We start from the raw sequence: 18,100 nt of genomic DNA, 5'->3' as shown, positions 1-18,100 counted from the left end.
GAAAACAAAATTCAATAATGTTGCCCACCAAGACATGTGCCTTTTTAATTCACCAAACGTTATATTCTTCCATTAAAATTTGGTAAATTGACCCGAGTTTTGTCCCATTTTTATATAGTGGAGTGGTTGAGATCAATTTTGCTCCTTCACTTATTCATTTGCTGTTTTTGAGGGTTTAGGTACTGAATTCTGTTTCTCTCTGCACAACTTTATATTTCTTTCACGTTATTATGCTTTGACTTACGAGAATTTTAATGAAAAACTTTCGGTACTGTTTATTATAACAAAAAACATATTTTTACATTAAAAAATCAATTCTGGTACTATTTATTTTACCCTTTATTTTATCTTTATCATTAAAATTTTCCTAAATTTTCTTTTGATTTATTCATACAATGGTTTTTCTACTTTAGGGGATCTATATAATAACCCAGCTGGTTCATGACAACTCTTGCTTAAGTAATAGAAGGCAGTCGTCTTTTGATTATCTGATTAGTCAACAGAATTGATGCCGTATTCGTTTTATAATATGATTAGTCAACAGACTCTGATTGCACCTTAAAAAAAAATGGCAGTTTGTCTCTTTTTAATGGCAAAGTATTAATACCTTGACTGTCTGATTAATAAATTGAATTTTTTCACCAAAACAATTAATAATAGGTGTGGTGGCAAAAATTCATGGTATTCAGTCTTGATAAATTTATATCTATAAAATAATTAAATATCTTTAATCAATAACCAAAGCCACATGCCCACTGAGGGGGGGTGCAGGGTTTGACCGATGAATTTCTAATGCTTAAGTGAGTTTCTCTAAAAAAAGATAATTGAGAACTGAATTGCGCAACAAAAATTTATTGAAACTTGATGGAGAATGAGGTATTTATTGGGAGATAGTCGGCCACATGTGTAGAAATTGACATGCCATGTGTCGATGTTCAATTGGTCAATGTGTGTCTGCAAGAATTGTCATGCCATGTGCCAACGTCCAGTTGGCCAAAGTGTGTCACTTTCATCTATTGGATGTAGTAGGAAAGAATTATTCCAAGATATTATTAATTAAATAATATCCTAGAATTATCCTTTGTGATCCATTTGATTGTGATTTTTTGCTTGATTGACTGGATCTTTAATAAGGAAGGCATAAAGATAATGATTTAATTATTAATCATCTTTAATACCTTTGACTTTTCTCCTGGACATGAGTGTTTGGAGAAATCGTAGTTAGTAGCTCAAGTTTTCAAGAAGTTGTAGCGTGGAATAAATGTGGGTCTTACCAATTTAACAAGCGCATCTTTGTCATATGCAGATAAAAGTTCACGAGTCAACTCTAAGATTTTTGGATTAATTTTAGCTCCACAATAAGTATCAAACTTGCCGCTCATGGAATCGAATCTGAAATATCTCACTTACAAATTGAGAGTAAAGTACTACTAGACTCTAATGCTACATCCTCACGTCCCTTAGTGTAAATAATATTATTTATTAAAAAAATAAGATTGAACTAAAGATATATCTAATTAGTATTATAATCTAATGATATTCCTCTTCACTTTTAAGTGAGATGCTTTAGATTAATCCTCATTGAAGACAAATTTGAACCTTATTATTACTAATTTATTATAAAACTTAACCCACTCTTCACCCATTTAGTGCATATAATATCTTTTATTCAAAAAAAATAAAAAATCCCTAAAGGTAAATAACTATTTGTAGGGTTGGTTCGGATCAAGATCCCGAGCTAAAACCCAACACTTGAATACTGAATTGATCCCTTTTAAAAGGGGATTTCGGAACCAAAACCCAGAACCGAAATTTCGGTATTTTCTAGTTTTGGGATTCTTGAAAAATTTTCGGAATTTTGGTACGGTTCGAGATTTCAATTCCTATTTGCCTTCTTGTAAATGGAGGCTCGTGATTAGTTCAATTGAAACCTGCATCAAAATCCCAAACCAAAAAAATAAAAACCCTAATTCCACCTTTGAATCCCGAAATCTAGAGGTTCAAATTCAAATTTGTTCGTATCCATTATTCAAATCAAAGAAACGTAACAACCATGGGAGCGACGGTGGTGGTGGCTTTGGAGGACACCCACGGCGCCGTGGACTGACAAATGTGGAGAATAAGGAAGGAGGAGAGTTCGAGAGATGAACAATTAGGGAGGAAGAGAGAGATATGAGAGTCGAGAACTCGAGAGAGGGTATGGTGTGGACCGTGGTGGCTGGAGGGAGATGAGAGGAGAGGGTATGGTGTGGTGGTCGGAATCGATACTCGGAGAAGGTGGGGGAAAGAGAGGTAGAGGCGGAGTGAACAGAGAGACCTCGAGAGAGATAAAATATATGGAGAAATAACCACAAATTTGACCATAAATAGACATTTTTAACCAACACTTATAAAGTTTCATAATTCTAACCAAAATTAACATAAAAATACCGCAATGTCCTTTTAGTGGAGTTCACACTTGCTGTGCTCGACTGCGTTCCCACCATGGCTTACAGCCACTAAACCTATTGGTCAGATGTAGCTTTTGGACAAAGATCCGGAATTTCCTGCTGAACTCTGAATATTTTCAATTTCTGGAGCTTTGGAGTTCTGGGCTTCTTCTGCAACTGGGTCTTACAATGAAACATGGTGTATATGCAGAGAGGTTCGTAACTGAAATTGCAGTGAAGGAAAACTGGGTCTCTGGGTGTTCTCTAATTGTATACTAATCTCTGGGTTTTGGCTCACAGTTTGGAAGGGCTATCTTGTGCTCTGATGCTGCTACAGAAGCTGCTGGGTACGGGTTTATTGAGTCTGTGGACAGACCGGAAGGATTCTTGGTTTTAAGTGTAGCTTCTCAGGGAGACCAGATCACCAAGATTAAGAACCCACCGGAGGTATTAATCCGAGAATCTGGTTTTAATTCAAAATTCTACGAAATGTTTCCATTCAGTTTTAACCCAAAATGGCCTGTGCAATTCAATGACGCAGGATACCAAGTCTTCAGAAGAGAAGAGCTTCTGGGAAATGCTTCCATTCAATTATCGAAAGCATTTGCAAAAACAGCGAGGAAAATAAGTAACTAAAATAGCGATTGAAAAAAATGTATAGAAAAAAAAAATGAAAGGCAGCGAACGAAGAACCACGAATTCTAATAAAGGGCAGTATAGTATTTTTAGGTCAAATTTTGGTTAGAATTATGAAAAACTATGACAGTTGATTAAAATTCTATCCATGATCATTAGCTACTTTTTTTAAATTTCCCGAGAGAGATAGAGAGGCCGGAGGCTTTCAGATTGCTTAATGACGACTAAGAGAGAATCCATTGAAAGGTTGAGATTAAATTTCAACCAATTCAATGATCTACGTATTTTCTAAACTTAATTTAAAATTAAACATATATATACACTTAATAAATGTTTCGGTTTGGTTTTGGGATTACCGAACGAAGGCATATAGGATCCCGAATCCAGTAACAAAATTTTCAAGACCGGGGTACTGAACTCTGTGGGATGTTTTCGGTTCGGTTTCGGGACTTTTTTAGTTTGGTTTGGGAATTTCAGTATTTTTTTCCTCCCCTACCTATTTGTATAGCTGAATTTTCCTTGAATATTCAGTTGTTCATTCTGTCTAGAATACAATTCGATCTCCAACCCAGATACCAAAAGGTGCAGAAGACTGTAAAGCAGGAACTGTCTGAATTTGGTTATTATTTTACATCATTGTGGAATCTGCATATGCTGCATTTACCGTTGCATATTTGCTTGGATGATGCATGGGAATCAAGAACAACTTTTCTTTGCTATATATTAATTCAGATAGATTAAAAAACTGTACATTTTTAGCAAATTTAACTCTCTTTCAACAATCTTGATAAGATCCGATGATGCATTTTCCAAGTTCATTAAGATATTGATGATAGCGACGAGTGAAACATTGATACGTTGCGGAGATTCTAACTGTGATGAATGCGCTAATCATTCGAGTACTTACTGCCTTAAGCCTTAAATCCGCAAGAATTTGAAGAAAAAAATTTACAAGCATATATTATTATACATATGCTAGTTTATCCAGGCAAACATGTTTAATGGAAAGCACTAGAGAGTACTACTGGAAGATTTCATTTGAAACCCCAGCTCCGTAATATTACAAGTAGGATTCTCACATTAGAATCGGAACACGAACATGCATGCCAGTTAATTAGCATACCGAACTCGTCATTCATGGTCGTACACTTTTAATATAAATCTAACTTGAAGAACTAAAGAGGAGTTTAACAATCAACAAACAAAATACATGTTTCATAAGCATATATAACCTGATGTTGTAGGTAGCTGCATATTGTTGTCATTCTTTCTTCTCTTCCTTGGATTCAACCTTCTTCTCTTCCTTGCTCACCTTCATCGCCGCCGTCTTCACCCTTGCTTTGCCCTTCTTGGGCTTCATGAAGCAGAAACAAGAGCAGCAAGGACACTGGAATAAGAACTTCATAGCTTACTTAACCTAATAATTATCTGCTCTCAAATCTTCCTCAGCACTATATGTATAGCAAAAGTAATTGAGCTTTGCGTTGCATTTCTATCTTCTTTCTTATCTAATTATTAATCTTGTGGGGCCATTTAGTATTATAATATAGTAGTATTCTTCTTTCATTGTAAATGAATAGGTTCAATTCTGATCAAATGCACTTTTGAATCATATTATTGGTAATCAATTGTAAAGTTTAGCCTATTCCTACACTCTTAATGAAGATAGTATCATTTGTTAAAAAAAAATTATTAATCTTACAGGGTTTATAAAAATTAAAAATTAAAAAAAAAAAAATTCAAGAAGAGAAAAAACGGATTTAGATCCTCATTAGATCCCCTCCCTAGGGAGCTTAGGTATCGTTTGGTATGCAGATGGTACGGAATGGGATGGGACGGGACGGGACGGAACGGAACGGAGCGGAAGCGAAAGATGCCATCGGATGGAAACAAGGAGGAAGAAGAAGGAGACGGAGAGGTTATAATTTTGTGTTCCACGGATGTGGAACGAGTTGTTCCAGGGGGTGAGGTGGAACGAAAATTCATCCAAAACTCGTCCCGTGAAACAGCTCGTTTCACCCGTTTTAGGCGCACCAAACGTGGGACGAAACACCTTGTCCCACTCTGTTCCGTTCCGTCCCACGTACGGTACCTTAGGGATCGACGCACGCAGACCTTTGATAAAAAATCGTGCGATCACGATTAAATTTTTTTATATTTTTAAAAGTAAAGTAACGTAAAAAATATTAAAAAAAAATAAATTATGACCATACGATTTTTTACCAACCATTCACGTGCATTGATTTCTAAAATCCCGATCGGGCAAAGATTCAAATCCAGAAAATACAACCATTGGATTCCACTTCAATCACCATCAAGTGGCAATAAAGGAGATGCCTCCCTAATAATGCCAACTTCGGAGTGGGACTAGCTAGGGGTCTGTGGGGCTGGCCAGTGGCCAAGATCATCAAATGAAAGTAATAATTCCTAAGAAGAATGTAAGGCAACTTTTTGATTTTATTTTCTCGGTTCTCCTTTATATTTTATAATATTACACGTATGATTTGTTCCGTCTATTTTTTTGGATACTTTATGCAAAAATTTAACTAAATTTAAGATTATTTAGTCATTCAATAATTATCTAATAAATAAACGATTCATGTTCTTCATTTCAACATTGAAATTTCGACAACTGTATTGGAACAGTTAAATAATTTCACTGGGGGTGATCTTTTGGCATAATTGATCCATTAAAAAGTAGCCTAAACAGTTATACGATTCGGATCTAACATTGCGGAACAAATAAGAGAAAAAAAAATAGTTAAACCAACAAATTCAAGTGAAAAAGTTAGTAACATCCCCCTTCTCTGAATAGGCTATCCCTTGTGGGGTCATGATGAAGCATGGATACGAACAAGAGCAACGATTCTTGTTTTCTTTTTCACAGAGTCTGAGCGAGCTGGCAAGCAATAAAAGCAAATATGTTTTACATCACCAATTATTTAGAAAAATTAATGTAAAAAGTTAGAAATTTTTGAGTTTTAATCAAAATGATAAAATAGTATTGTAAGTAAATAGTATCAGAAGTGATTTTTTAAAATAAAAATATCATTTTTCATTAAAATAAACAGTATCAGAAATGTTTCGTTAAAATTTCTTTATTATTTCTTAATTTTAATGATTAACTCCAGGGTAGGACGATGTTCCACAAACAAATGATGCATACTAGCTATTGATTGTTTTTCAATAGCACCCACTTTGCTCCCACTGCGAGCGGATAAAAGTGAGGGAGGCATGTGACCGAGTGTCAAACTACTTATGGAAAGAAAATATTCTCAATTGATTTCATTGTCTTTTTATTTTTACGCAAATAATAGTGGAGAGAAAGTGAACTCAAAACTACAGGTGCAAAGTGAAACTGTGAAAGCGTTGAACCACTTTGTGACATCCTACGTCGTTTAGGGGAGTGATCCTTAAATGTATATTCTCATCCCTACCTAGCACGAGGCTTTTTGGAAGCTCACTGGTTTCGGGTTCCGTAGGAACTCCGAAGTTAAGCGAGAAGGGGGCTAGAGCAATCCCATGATGGGTGACCTACTGGGAAATTGCTCGTGAGTTCCCAAAAATAAAACCGTGAGGGAATGGTAAACCCAAAACGGACAATATCGTGCTACGGTGGTGGAGCGGGCCCGGGAAGTGGTCTCGCCCGGGTCGGGATGTGACAATTTGGTATCAAAGCCTAACCCTGGTCGTGGTGTGCCGACGAGGACGTCGGGCCCCTACAGGGGGTGGATTGTGACATCCCACATCGTTTAGGGGAGTGATCCTTAAATGTATATTCCCATCCCTACCTAGCACGAGGCCTTTTGGGAGCTCACTGGCTTCGGGTTCTGTAGGAATTCCGAAGTTAAGCGAGAAGGAGGCTAGAGCAATCCCATGATGGGTGACCCACTGGGAAGTTGCTCGTGAGTTCCCAAAAACAAAACCGTGAGGGAATGGTAAGTCCAAAGCGGACAATATCGTGCTACGGTGGTGGAGCGGGCCTGGGAAGTGGTCTCGCCTAGGTCGGGATGTGACACACTTCAACTACAAGTTTCGTGCATTTTTAACAACAGTCTACAGTCAAATTTGTCGTATTTTACTGTCAATTACAGAGGGAAAGATTTGAACTTAAATGCAAATGATGAAGCATATTGTTTTAGCCAATTTAGTTAACTCTAACTCTGCAACTAACAACAGTTTTATGATGCTGATTGAATTGTGAAGTTGGTGTGCTTATGTTTTTCTAACCCATTTTTTCCGTAAGAGGCTTGTAGTTTAAGAGTACTTATTTGTGCCCTCAAGATCCTATGTCTATTTCTCCTCCCCCATATAATTTGTATAAAAAAAATTGAGAAGTAAGCGAACAAAATGGTGACACTCATGAGGAAACTTTTGAAAAACATTTCAGTCAAAGCAAAGGGGCTCAAAACTTCCAACAGATTACATCCATTTTCATCATCTTATTGCCACTTTGAAGGGTATTACCATATTCGAGAACTTAATTCCTCCCATATAGATATTGATAACCGCAACAAAGAAGAAGGGGTGGGAACGAGAATCAAATTACTCAGTGAGAGGATATTACTTATTCAGCGCACTATGGGAGTCTTACTGAGAAGAAAACTTTTTTGAGAAACTTGAACTTCAAAGAAAATCTAAATTCAAATTTCATGAACGACATTAGTTGTTGAAAGAAAAAAAAGTTTAACACCACGAAGGCTTGAATAGTGTGTGAGGCAAAGGCACAATGCTCAACTTCATATATACAAATAGCATATAGAGAAATTATCAAAGAAAAGCAAATGGAGACTCAACTCAATTACTCAATCCGTTGCCCAAATGAGAAGAGAAAAAAAAGACTGACCCAAAAAAAAAAACACACACAGGGAGGCCGATAAAGAACGGACTTGTGATTTGAAATCGTGGATTGATCATTGAACAACACAATCAAGGGAGGTTTAACAAAACATTCTCGTTACTGTTCACTTTTAACGAAAAACCATATTTATATCTTTTCCTGATAATATTTACTATACCTTTAAAAATGGTTTTTCATTAAAAGGATTTTTTTTTTGAACTTTTTGTTAGTTTTCTTTACAATTAAATTTCATTAGTCGAAAGATTTTACCAAATTTTGGTAGAGTTTTCTCTGTTTCTTTTAACTCTGTAATCAAAAGTCATTAGTGGACAACCCCTTTGATTTTTACCAAGTTAAATTTCTTGTATGATATTTAACATTTCTTTAGTTTTTTTTTTTTTTTTTTTTTTTTTTAAAGAACGGCATATATTTCATAAAAGCCAGGAAGACTAACTAGTACAAGGTAAATAAACATCATTCACAATAAGATCATTGATTATAATAGGAGGTTTATCTACCCAAATACAAAAAATTTGGACCATTTCTCGATTTATGCATGTCAACCTTATGTAGGGGCTATGCTAATCTTCTCTGTATTGTTACAATTTTATCAAATGTCCCCGAAAAGACATTTTTTTTCTTTAGTTATATGCTATATATTGCAGTCAAAACTTGGATTACAAGTTGATTAGAAAAAATTGAATTCCATACCTATGTCCCCATGATTATCTTTTACTTCAAATAATTTAATTAGGTATCATTTGATAACCATTTTATTTTCAATTATTCAGCTTTTGTTTTCACTTTTTTTTTGAAAACTAAAATTTCTAAACAAAAATTTAAATGTTATTTTTGTGAAATTTAACCTGACTTTTTTAATGGACCGTGAATTTTTCGTTTTTTCTATGTATGTTTTGTCGCATATAGTGGAAATCTGAAGAAAGTTGGCAATATGGAGAGTAATCCAACTTACTTATAAGCTCATGTAAGGTCCCTCCTCTCATCAATGTGAGACTCATTCTCAACACGCCCCCTCATATGTGGCGAATTTTCAAGCCTAACACGTAGACAACACAACGGGGTGACGTGGAGTGCGTGTGGCTGTTTGCCCTTGCACGTGGGACAACCTACTCTGATACCACAATCATGGTTCATCTACCAGACGGAGGTTCCTGTCTCCTTTGAAATCAAGGATACATAGATACAACCTACTATTCAGAGAGACGGGCCGAAGACTCACTTCTAACAACACCAATACTATCCCTAACTACCACCTACACAATTTGTCATGTGTGGAGTTTTATCACAAAAGTCATCGGTGTTAGTTAAAGTGGGGTAATCCTATTTAAATTGGTTTTCTCCTTTCCCTATGACCGATGCGGGATTCTACACGCCCCCACGCTTGGGACCCCATTTTGTGGGTCACACATGGAGATCCACACATCAGCAACCACGTGAAGTCAAGGGGACTCACCCTACATGCGGGGCCAAAGGGACCCATCCATCATCGCGCAGGGCCAAGGAGACCCACCCATCACGTGACAATATAGCATGAGTCCGCTCCTTGACTCTAATACCATGAAAAAAGTTGAGATTCCACCATAAAACCAATTAGCAATATGGGGAGTAGTCCAACTTACTTATAAGCTCATGCAATGTCTTTCCTCCCATCAATGTGAGACTCATTCTCAACAAAAGCAACTGCCGAAGCTTTCTTTGAGGAAGCTAGATTGTTATACGAAGAATGCACCCCTACTGCATGGACAATATGCGTGTTGCGACAGCTTCTGTTGGTAACATGTTAGTTTCAAACATATCTTTGGGTGGCATGGGAGATATTGTAATGAGTCAGGTATATGAGTGGTTTCAATAGCCCTAAAATTCTTAGTGCTTCCCGTATCATTTTCAGGCTCATGAATGACAATGGTGGCTACAAGGTATAACATATTCTGACTTTTTTTTTTTTTTTTGAGCAAACGTTCTGACATTGAATATTAAACCACATTAATTTTGTAATAACCATGCACATATACATTATATATAATTGAGAGTAATTATTTAGTAACCAAAAATGTATTTGGTGTTGGTCATCCAGTTTGACGAAGATAGGGAGCATGCTGCACCTAGTATGGATTGCTACATGAAGGAATATGGGTAGTCAAGAGGAACCTGCAATTGATGTGTTTAAACAAAAAAAATTGTGGAGATGTGGAAGGATATAACTGAGGAGTGGCTTAGATCACTTGATGTGCCAATGCTTGCGGATCTTCAAACCTCATTTTGCATGGAGGTGTATTAAAAGAAAAAATTACATGTAAAATATTATATGGAATTGTTATTAACACTTTAAAATTTTAATTGCATATTTTATATTTAAAAAAAAGGTGCACAAATATATTCTTTTTTTTTTTTTTTTTTCTTTTTGGTCGAAGTGCACAATTATATTCTTAAATAGTTCTCACATATCTCAACAATTGCAAAGATCAAATCTTTTTTTTTTTTCTTTTCGAAAGAGAATTTTATTGATCAATCAAATACAAATGAAAACATTTGCATCTTCTGCCAAGATAATAAACAGAAATTATGGTCCTAACTCATCTCAGCCAAAACTTCCATCATGCTTATGAATATACGCTTTCACCATATGAGTTGCACGATTACATTAACGAGGAGCGAAGATAAACTTCACCAAGTGGAAAGAAGGCACCATAGCCCAAATATCAACCAAATAAACCTCCATTGACACGTCCGCTGGAATCTCCTTATTGAACATTTGAATCAGTCATTTCGAATCGGTTTCCACCTCTAGCACCACCCTTGACTCCGGAAGATTACTTTGAACGCACATCTCAAGCCCCTGACGAATCGCCGCCGCCTAAATTTGGGCCATTATTATTTTGTATCAGCCAAAATCCTAATATTGTGGGACGGAGAAGGGAGAGAAAGAGGGATTGAGTGGCACGGAGACGGTGGAAAATGATGGAGAAAAAAAATTAGATTAATAATTGTGGATTAAATAAAATAATATTAAAATTTATTAATTGTCTAGTTTATTAATCCGACACTGATCAAATACTGTCCCACTTATCTATTTTAAACCAATTCAACTTAATTTTTAAAATTAATTAATCCGATAAAATCCGTTACAATAATTTCACCCTTAAAATTTTAATAATGGTTCTCACATATCTCAACAGTAACAGAGACCAAATCTAAATTTGGGCCTTTATTATTTTGCACCAGCCGAAATCCGAAATATTTGACTTACTGATTTGCAAGATAACATGTGACACTGAACAGCCAAATCACCAGAAGAGGGATCCTTGTGCTTGCTGCACGTGTCCAAACCGCTCCACGTGTCTCTCATCTTGAGCTGCAACTGCAAACCTTCGCATATCATCAATTTTGACGCTGAATCAAGCGCTACCATAGTAGATGAGGAAGAATAATATATAAAAGGGGGTAAGAAAACAAAGCCACCAAAACATGGCAAAGCCAGCAACAATATTGTTGATCATAGCAAGAAGGGCTATTGCCTCTAAAGCTTTGCAATTGACTCAACCCTCCGGCAGATTCTCCAAGATTTGCTTCTGCACTGCCTTTGAAGGTGCTGATGTACAATTTTTGTGTTTTTTATTCTACAGTTCTTATTTACGAAATTCGAATTCGGTATTACCTAGCACAAAAATAATATGTACGTTCTCCTAATAAAATACCGAGCCTTATTTTGTAAAGCTATGAGACTGACTCTATATATCAAAACATTAAAACAAAAAGAGCAATTTATATGACATGATACAATATATACATCAATATTGTGGTTAGAACATCAGTGTTATGAGACGCTATGGTAGCAATCCACTCATTCCCTATAAACTCGTGTCATAGAACTTCATCTGGAGAGGTTCTTCTAGAGAAGAGTATATGTGATCAGCGCTTCATACGATAGTCGGACATAAGTAGGTGACAAAAATAACATGGCTTTTCAATCTTCTTATTATAATTTTAATTTCGTTCATATCAATCTTGTCATGGGTTCATGGGGTTAAATGTTCAGGGTGCCGATGCAGTGGCAGATGCAAGAGAAAGTGGGGGTGAAGTTAGCGGGACATCAAGATTGCCGGCAAAGGAGACGTTGAAGGAAGGGTTATACGAAGCCAGACATCAAGATCTAGCTGGTACGAGTGACCATGCAGAAGATGGACCTGTGAAAGCCACTGAGATGGCGGAGGAGACTGGGAGAGACACAGCCAAGCCCACCATGGATGGTGCGTGGAAGGCAAGCAAGGAAACCACAGAACAGATCAAAGGCACAGAGGGGCCGGGCAAAGATCGTCATCATGATCATGAATACGATCCGGTCCAAGGGCCTATTGAGGATCTGAGAAACCGTGCAGGAGGATATGATCTCAGTGAAAATTGAAGGGGGTGTTTTATGGGGATTTTATATGCATGTTTGTGGTTGTAGGAAGTGTGGTCGTGTAAGGATGTGATTCCTATTTCAAATAAAAAACAAACAAAAAAAAGTACTGAAAATGGTTGACCTTAGTGGGAAAAGGATCCTCGTCGGATCCTTTTTTCTAGGGATCTTAAGGGTCTCGTGATCTCATCCGTTCATCGTATATCATGCGGTCAGTTTTCGTTAGATATTATTCATATTTAATGTTAAATTTTAAATTTTGAAATGATTTCTGACCGCACTCTGTACAATAAACAGATGAGATCACAAAATCCTTAGGATCCCTAGGAAAAGGATCCGGCGGGGATCCTTTTCCACCTGGTGTAGTCCATGCATAGTGATGAATGGGTGTATAAAAGGAGAGAAAAACGAAAACCTTGCTGAAAAAAAATTTCTAAAGTCAAATTTCAAAAACCACTTTCATTTTGAGCACTAAATATTTCCTTTTAAATGATAATAAGTAAATATGTTGTCGAAGTAACTTTTTTTTATTCCATGATATTGGAAGTGGGAATTGAACTAAATCGAAGTTAGCTACAATTAGTATCAATTTTGACTATGCTATTTTTGAGAGCAGAACATAACACTTTTACTTGTAGGGTAGTGTAAGTAGCGTTCTCGGATTAACTTCAAAAAAATTCAAGTGGTTAACAAACGAGCTTTATTAGAAGGTAAAACTCCACAAATCACCCAGTTTCATGTGGGTTTCTATGGTAATCTTGTTCATGTGATAAAGAACTCTAATAACGTTATATGTTTACAAGCATCTACTGTTGATCACAGTGATCAAGAGATCTAGGGTTATTAACATTTGGATTTTAGATTAAGGGACGAGAATGAATGGATATGCTTTTAACATTTTAAGCTTAATTATAGATATCAAATGCAAGAGTGTCTCACTATTAATTTTTTTGTCATCAGGTGATCGAAGAGCAATCTTCGTTCAAACTGAACTTTCTATCCAAATTTTCTCCAAGTCTGAGCACATCAATCAAAAGGTAGAAGCACCCTTTCAAGCCTAATTTATGTATCAATAAGCTTCAACTCATGTTTGTTTCAACTCATGTTTACTTACTTGGTGTGAGAATAAAACAAAAATTGCACGGTTAAAAAAGAATGAGGTGCAAATAAATCTGTATAAGATAGAAAACCTCTTTTTGGTTACTCATACTTTCCTTTTTACGGTTATGCTATATCTAAACACTATCGAATCCACTCGTTTTTTTATTCTTTTGCTGTTAGTATACACATGTATTGAAACAATACACATTCTTAGCAAATTTAATTCTTATTAATAAACAAGGAGATATATTAACCCACATATGAAAGTGATATTAGACATAAGTTTTTAGATACTAACGTTCAGTTTGAGTTAGACATTGATAAGAAACATAATCAGAAGGTTTTATATCAAAAGTTTTCACATGATAATATTCACGTATAACTTCACTCTATGTCCATGTAGATGTAGGGATGGCATATTATTTGTGCATGCAATTTGACCTTTCTAGGAAAGCTTCAAGCCTTCAACCGCTTAAACTCGCAAAATAGAAGCGTAATGGTACGTCTCCCAAACTTCTGCTGCAACTGGAAGCGGCGGATAAATTTTATTGAACTTGTACCAATCGTCATCAACCAAAAAGATTGACCTCGGATTAACAAATTTCAAAGCGCTTTGAACAAGTGTCCGATACATACAACCGCCGCAATGAGTCATGATGTAAACATGCCCAAGACACACAACACACGTGTCCAAGTATTGTGCACGTGTTCATCAAGGAACGTGCCACTCTGTCACGTGTCTGATGTTTGGCGCTATATATGATCATAACAGATATTGGGCACTGAGGACAATAGTTCAAGGATTTTGCCAACAGATAAGAAAAGAAAAAGGTTGAAAGCATCAAATCTCATGGCAGCGACATTGACAAAGAGAGCCCTCTCCAACATCTCAAAACATTTGCCTAAGGAGCATCCCCCTTGCATTCAATCCTGCTTATCCAGGGCTTGCTTCTCCACTTCCTATGAACGTGTCCAAGTAAACATTTATTCTCCCATTTTATTTGGTTTTTTTTTTTTTAATTTAATTTTATCTCTCTTTTGGCATCTTGATTAATCTTATCAATGATTCGATGTCAGTCGAACCCTAGACTACCCAGTGAACATTGGATCTAAGTAAAAGCGAACAAGTTACAGGGGGGACAACCTTTTGTATCTTAATTTACCTATACTTATAAATGGATAACGTTAAGAAAACTAAATTTGTAACAAAATTTAGAAAGCTAAATAATATGGAAGTTGATGATTAGATAATTACTTAAATATTGATAAACATGCTCATTTTTATTGATGACCCATATTTTAATTTACAAATTTTGTTTCTCTAATATTTACCCTACATATATAAGTGTACTATATATATTAATTAAATGCTAATCTGCATCAATATTTTAGGGCGCCTGCTTTTTAGGTTACGCGCTCTAGAAAGGTAAGACGTACGCCCTAAAAAAAGGTTATGCATATTAGCCCATTGGACTAATAATCCAATTTCTATCGTAAGCGGATTTTATTTATAATTAGTACGAAATGTTTCTGTGGTCGAAATAGTTGCCTTTAATTTTTATTTTTTTTTTCCTGAAAATATAAGTACATCTCTTACAATTCAATTTTCTTTAACTAAAACTCATCATGGTAATTTTCTGTAACAAAAACTCAATGACTAAGCTCCAACTATGCAATATTCATAATTAAATTTGACTTGGCAAAATTTGTATTTTTTGATATCTAAACTACCCCTAATAACACTTACTTTGGTTACATTTTATTTCACATTATTTCATTCAATTAAATGTCTTCAAATACCTTACAGGGTTTGGAAAAAAAATTAAATGTCATGATTCCTATGCATTTAATAACAAAAATTTACATGATACCAATGTTCCTTGTATATTTGTTTTCACATGATGATAGCAAATAAATTAGTATATCCTACAAATATCAAAGGGAATTGTTATTAGCACTCCAAAAATCTCATTTTACATTTTAATTCTATAATTAGAAAGAAAAATACACTTGTGAGGAGTGTAGAATAAGATTTTTGGAATGCTAATAACAATTCCCATATCAAAAATTTATTTTATTCAAAATTATCAATATTTTAAATATAACATAGGTAAATTATTTTGCACAACATATATATAATAACAATATAAGTTCCTAATAAATTACGTAATGATACATGCAAAATAATTTACCTACAAAATTAATTAAATACCAATATTTTGTAAATATATATAACATTTTACCTACATGCAAAATAATTTACCTGCAAAATAAAAGAATATAGATTGATTGCACACTCTATATAATAATAACAAAATGTGGCTAGCATATATGTATTATCACATGAAAAATAATTTACCTACAAAATATAAAAAAGTTTTTAGCCAATTGATTCAAAATTAATTAATTACATATTATTTTACATAAAAATATCAATAAATTATTCGCACGCATATATATAATTTTAACAAAATGTGCCTAATACATACCTACAAAATAATTTACCTACAATGATTGTCAAACAAAAAAAAGAAATGAAACATATGATGGTAAGAGAAGTATAAAGTAAATAATTTTATAATAATAAGGCATTTATTTCCCACAATTATGGTGGATAATTAAATTCATTAACATAATTAGAGTGTTGTGGCACAATTGTAAATAGTTTGAAAATAATAGGTATTTATTTGTTTACATGGCAGTCTACTTCAAATTTGGATTTTTTTTAGATGTTTAAAATGAGATGGGTTTTTGTTTAGGAAATAAGAGTTGCATGGGTTTATAACTGAGGGACCCTTTTTATTTTTTCTCCAATGAAATAGGACCCAAGAAATAGGCCACCAACAGAGGCAGGCAGGCATGGAGCAGCGACTGAGGGAAGAGAAGGTGATACAAGGATTGATGACATGAGTGGCGTTACAGGATTTATGGCAGACACAGCGGCAAAAGCAACGGAGGTGGCGGAGGACCCGGTTAACATGGCAAGGGAGACAAATGTTGCATGGGATTCTGTCAAGAACACTACCCGGAAGGCCACCGACACTTTGGTTGCTGAGGCTGATGCGAACGTTGTTGATACAGCTGAGTATAGAACTATTGAAGATCACAGTAAGTTCGCAGATCAGAACGACCACCATCAGAAGGGTCACATTTGATCAGGGATGGGAATTTGATATGAGACTTTCAATTATTTCCAAATATTGTTGACTGTGTGAAACTTCCTCACAAGTCGACGGGAAATCGTATGGTGAATGTGATCTTTTCTTTTCTTGTTTCTCAGTATAGAAAAGGTATAAGAGAAGATATATGAATCGTAATTTTGTGTGCAAGTGTACATAGTCTCTTTTTATGTTAAATGTGTGTTTAACATCAGCTTTTGACATGCATTGCGACTTTGGAGATGTATGAATTTCAAAATCCATTATCAGTTTGAATCTCCGACCAAAAATTATGACATCAACCAACCTATTTCGAGATCAAACATGAGGTCGGTTAGTCTACGGCCTACACAATATGATTCATCACATGAAGAATATAGTTGGAAGTATAGAAGTGTAAACTGTCCGCTTGATTGTGACCACGGGTAGGGTGAAAATTATAGCCTTTCCATGCCGGAATGGTGTGTATAGTTGTGGCTTGCCACTAAGGTTATGAAAGTTATTATGGTGTGATTCACTTCTCCACGTGTCTATATGTGTTATTTATTAAGTTTAATATATGCAACATAAAGGTTCGTGGGTTGTTGGCCCTAGACGAATAATTAGGGAAGACTTACTTTTTTCATATGATTCATTATCGTCAAGTTTAATGAAATTACTGGTTTGCGTATTATATGCTATTTTATATTACGGTCTAGGAGATCTCTCCACTTGTAAGTGTGGTGTTTTCGATCTTCGTAGATATCAAATTAGGGCCAACTTTTCTCTCCCCTTAATGTAAATATATTGTTGGAATTCAAGAAAATATCTTGCACATTATGTGACTAACATAATTTTGTTATTTACTTTTCAAATTTCATGTCACGCATGGTATAGAGAGATGGGAAATGCAATGATGTTCAACAACCAACAACCAAAATGGTGTTATTTTCATAGACACCAAATGAATTAAGATACATTTTTTTGCAATTATTTTTTGTTGTTTTGCAATTTTGATATGCTACTATATATATATATATATATATATATATATATATATAGATAGATATATGTTTTTGTTGTTGTATATATCAAATTCATGTTCATAATTTTGTGGCTTTTATATATTACTATTATCCAAATTAGGGGAGTTATTTCCCTTCCCTGAATATTTTTGATGGTCCAAACTTTCTTCTCATTATTGTACCCCTAATTTTAATAGAATCACAAAAAGAGGTCAAAGTTTGAGCCTATTATAGTATGAGGTGTGGGAATCCAATGCTTAGTCTATTTCTTGGCCATTAAAGGGCTCAGGATCGAGGAAGATGATGAAAAAAAGAGGAGGCGATAGAAAAGCAGTTCGAGTGAAAGAGCCAATCCTTCAGTTTTAGTGCGTGCGGGAAAGGGACTGAATATACATCATGAAGTTTATCATGGTGCGAAGAATTATGCATATATATGAACACGATGTGCTTTACATGTCAAGCCAAAACCTTGGGACCAGCCGAATCAAGATTGGTTGACCTCCATTTTCATC

General features: G+C 35.2%; 1 long non-coding RNA gene and 1 other non-coding gene across 2 annotated transcripts; one reads left to right on the top strand and one right to left on the bottom strand.

The window, feature by feature from the left end:
- The first annotated feature begins 1,341 nt into the window (after nt 1-1,341).
- On the top strand, nt 1,342-4,289 carry LOC125477969. The gene is made up of 2 exons (XR_007258811.1): nt 1,342-2,876; nt 2,971-4,289. It is a non-coding gene; the product is annotated as an uncharacterized LOC125477969 (long non-coding RNA).
- Nucleotides 4,290-8,432: 4,143 nt separating this feature from the next.
- Nucleotides 8,433-8,535, bottom strand: LOC125478153. Its single transcript, XR_007258913.1, has one exon. It is a non-coding gene; the product is annotated as a U6 spliceosomal RNA (small nuclear RNA).
- Nucleotides 8,536-18,100: the final 9,565 nt, after the last annotated feature.

The sequence above is a fragment of a genome, unplaced genomic scaffold (assembly GCF_019419815.1).
Source record: "Pyrus x bretschneideri cultivar Hongxiangsu unplaced genomic scaffold, Pyrus_bretschneideri_v1 Contig23, whole genome shotgun sequence".
In the NCBI taxonomy this organism is placed as follows: domain Eukaryota; kingdom Viridiplantae; phylum Streptophyta; class Magnoliopsida; order Rosales; family Rosaceae; genus Pyrus; species Pyrus x bretschneideri.
The sequence above is the reverse complement of the archived record's forward strand: the minus strand, read 5'-3'. Positions and strand labels throughout refer to the sequence as shown.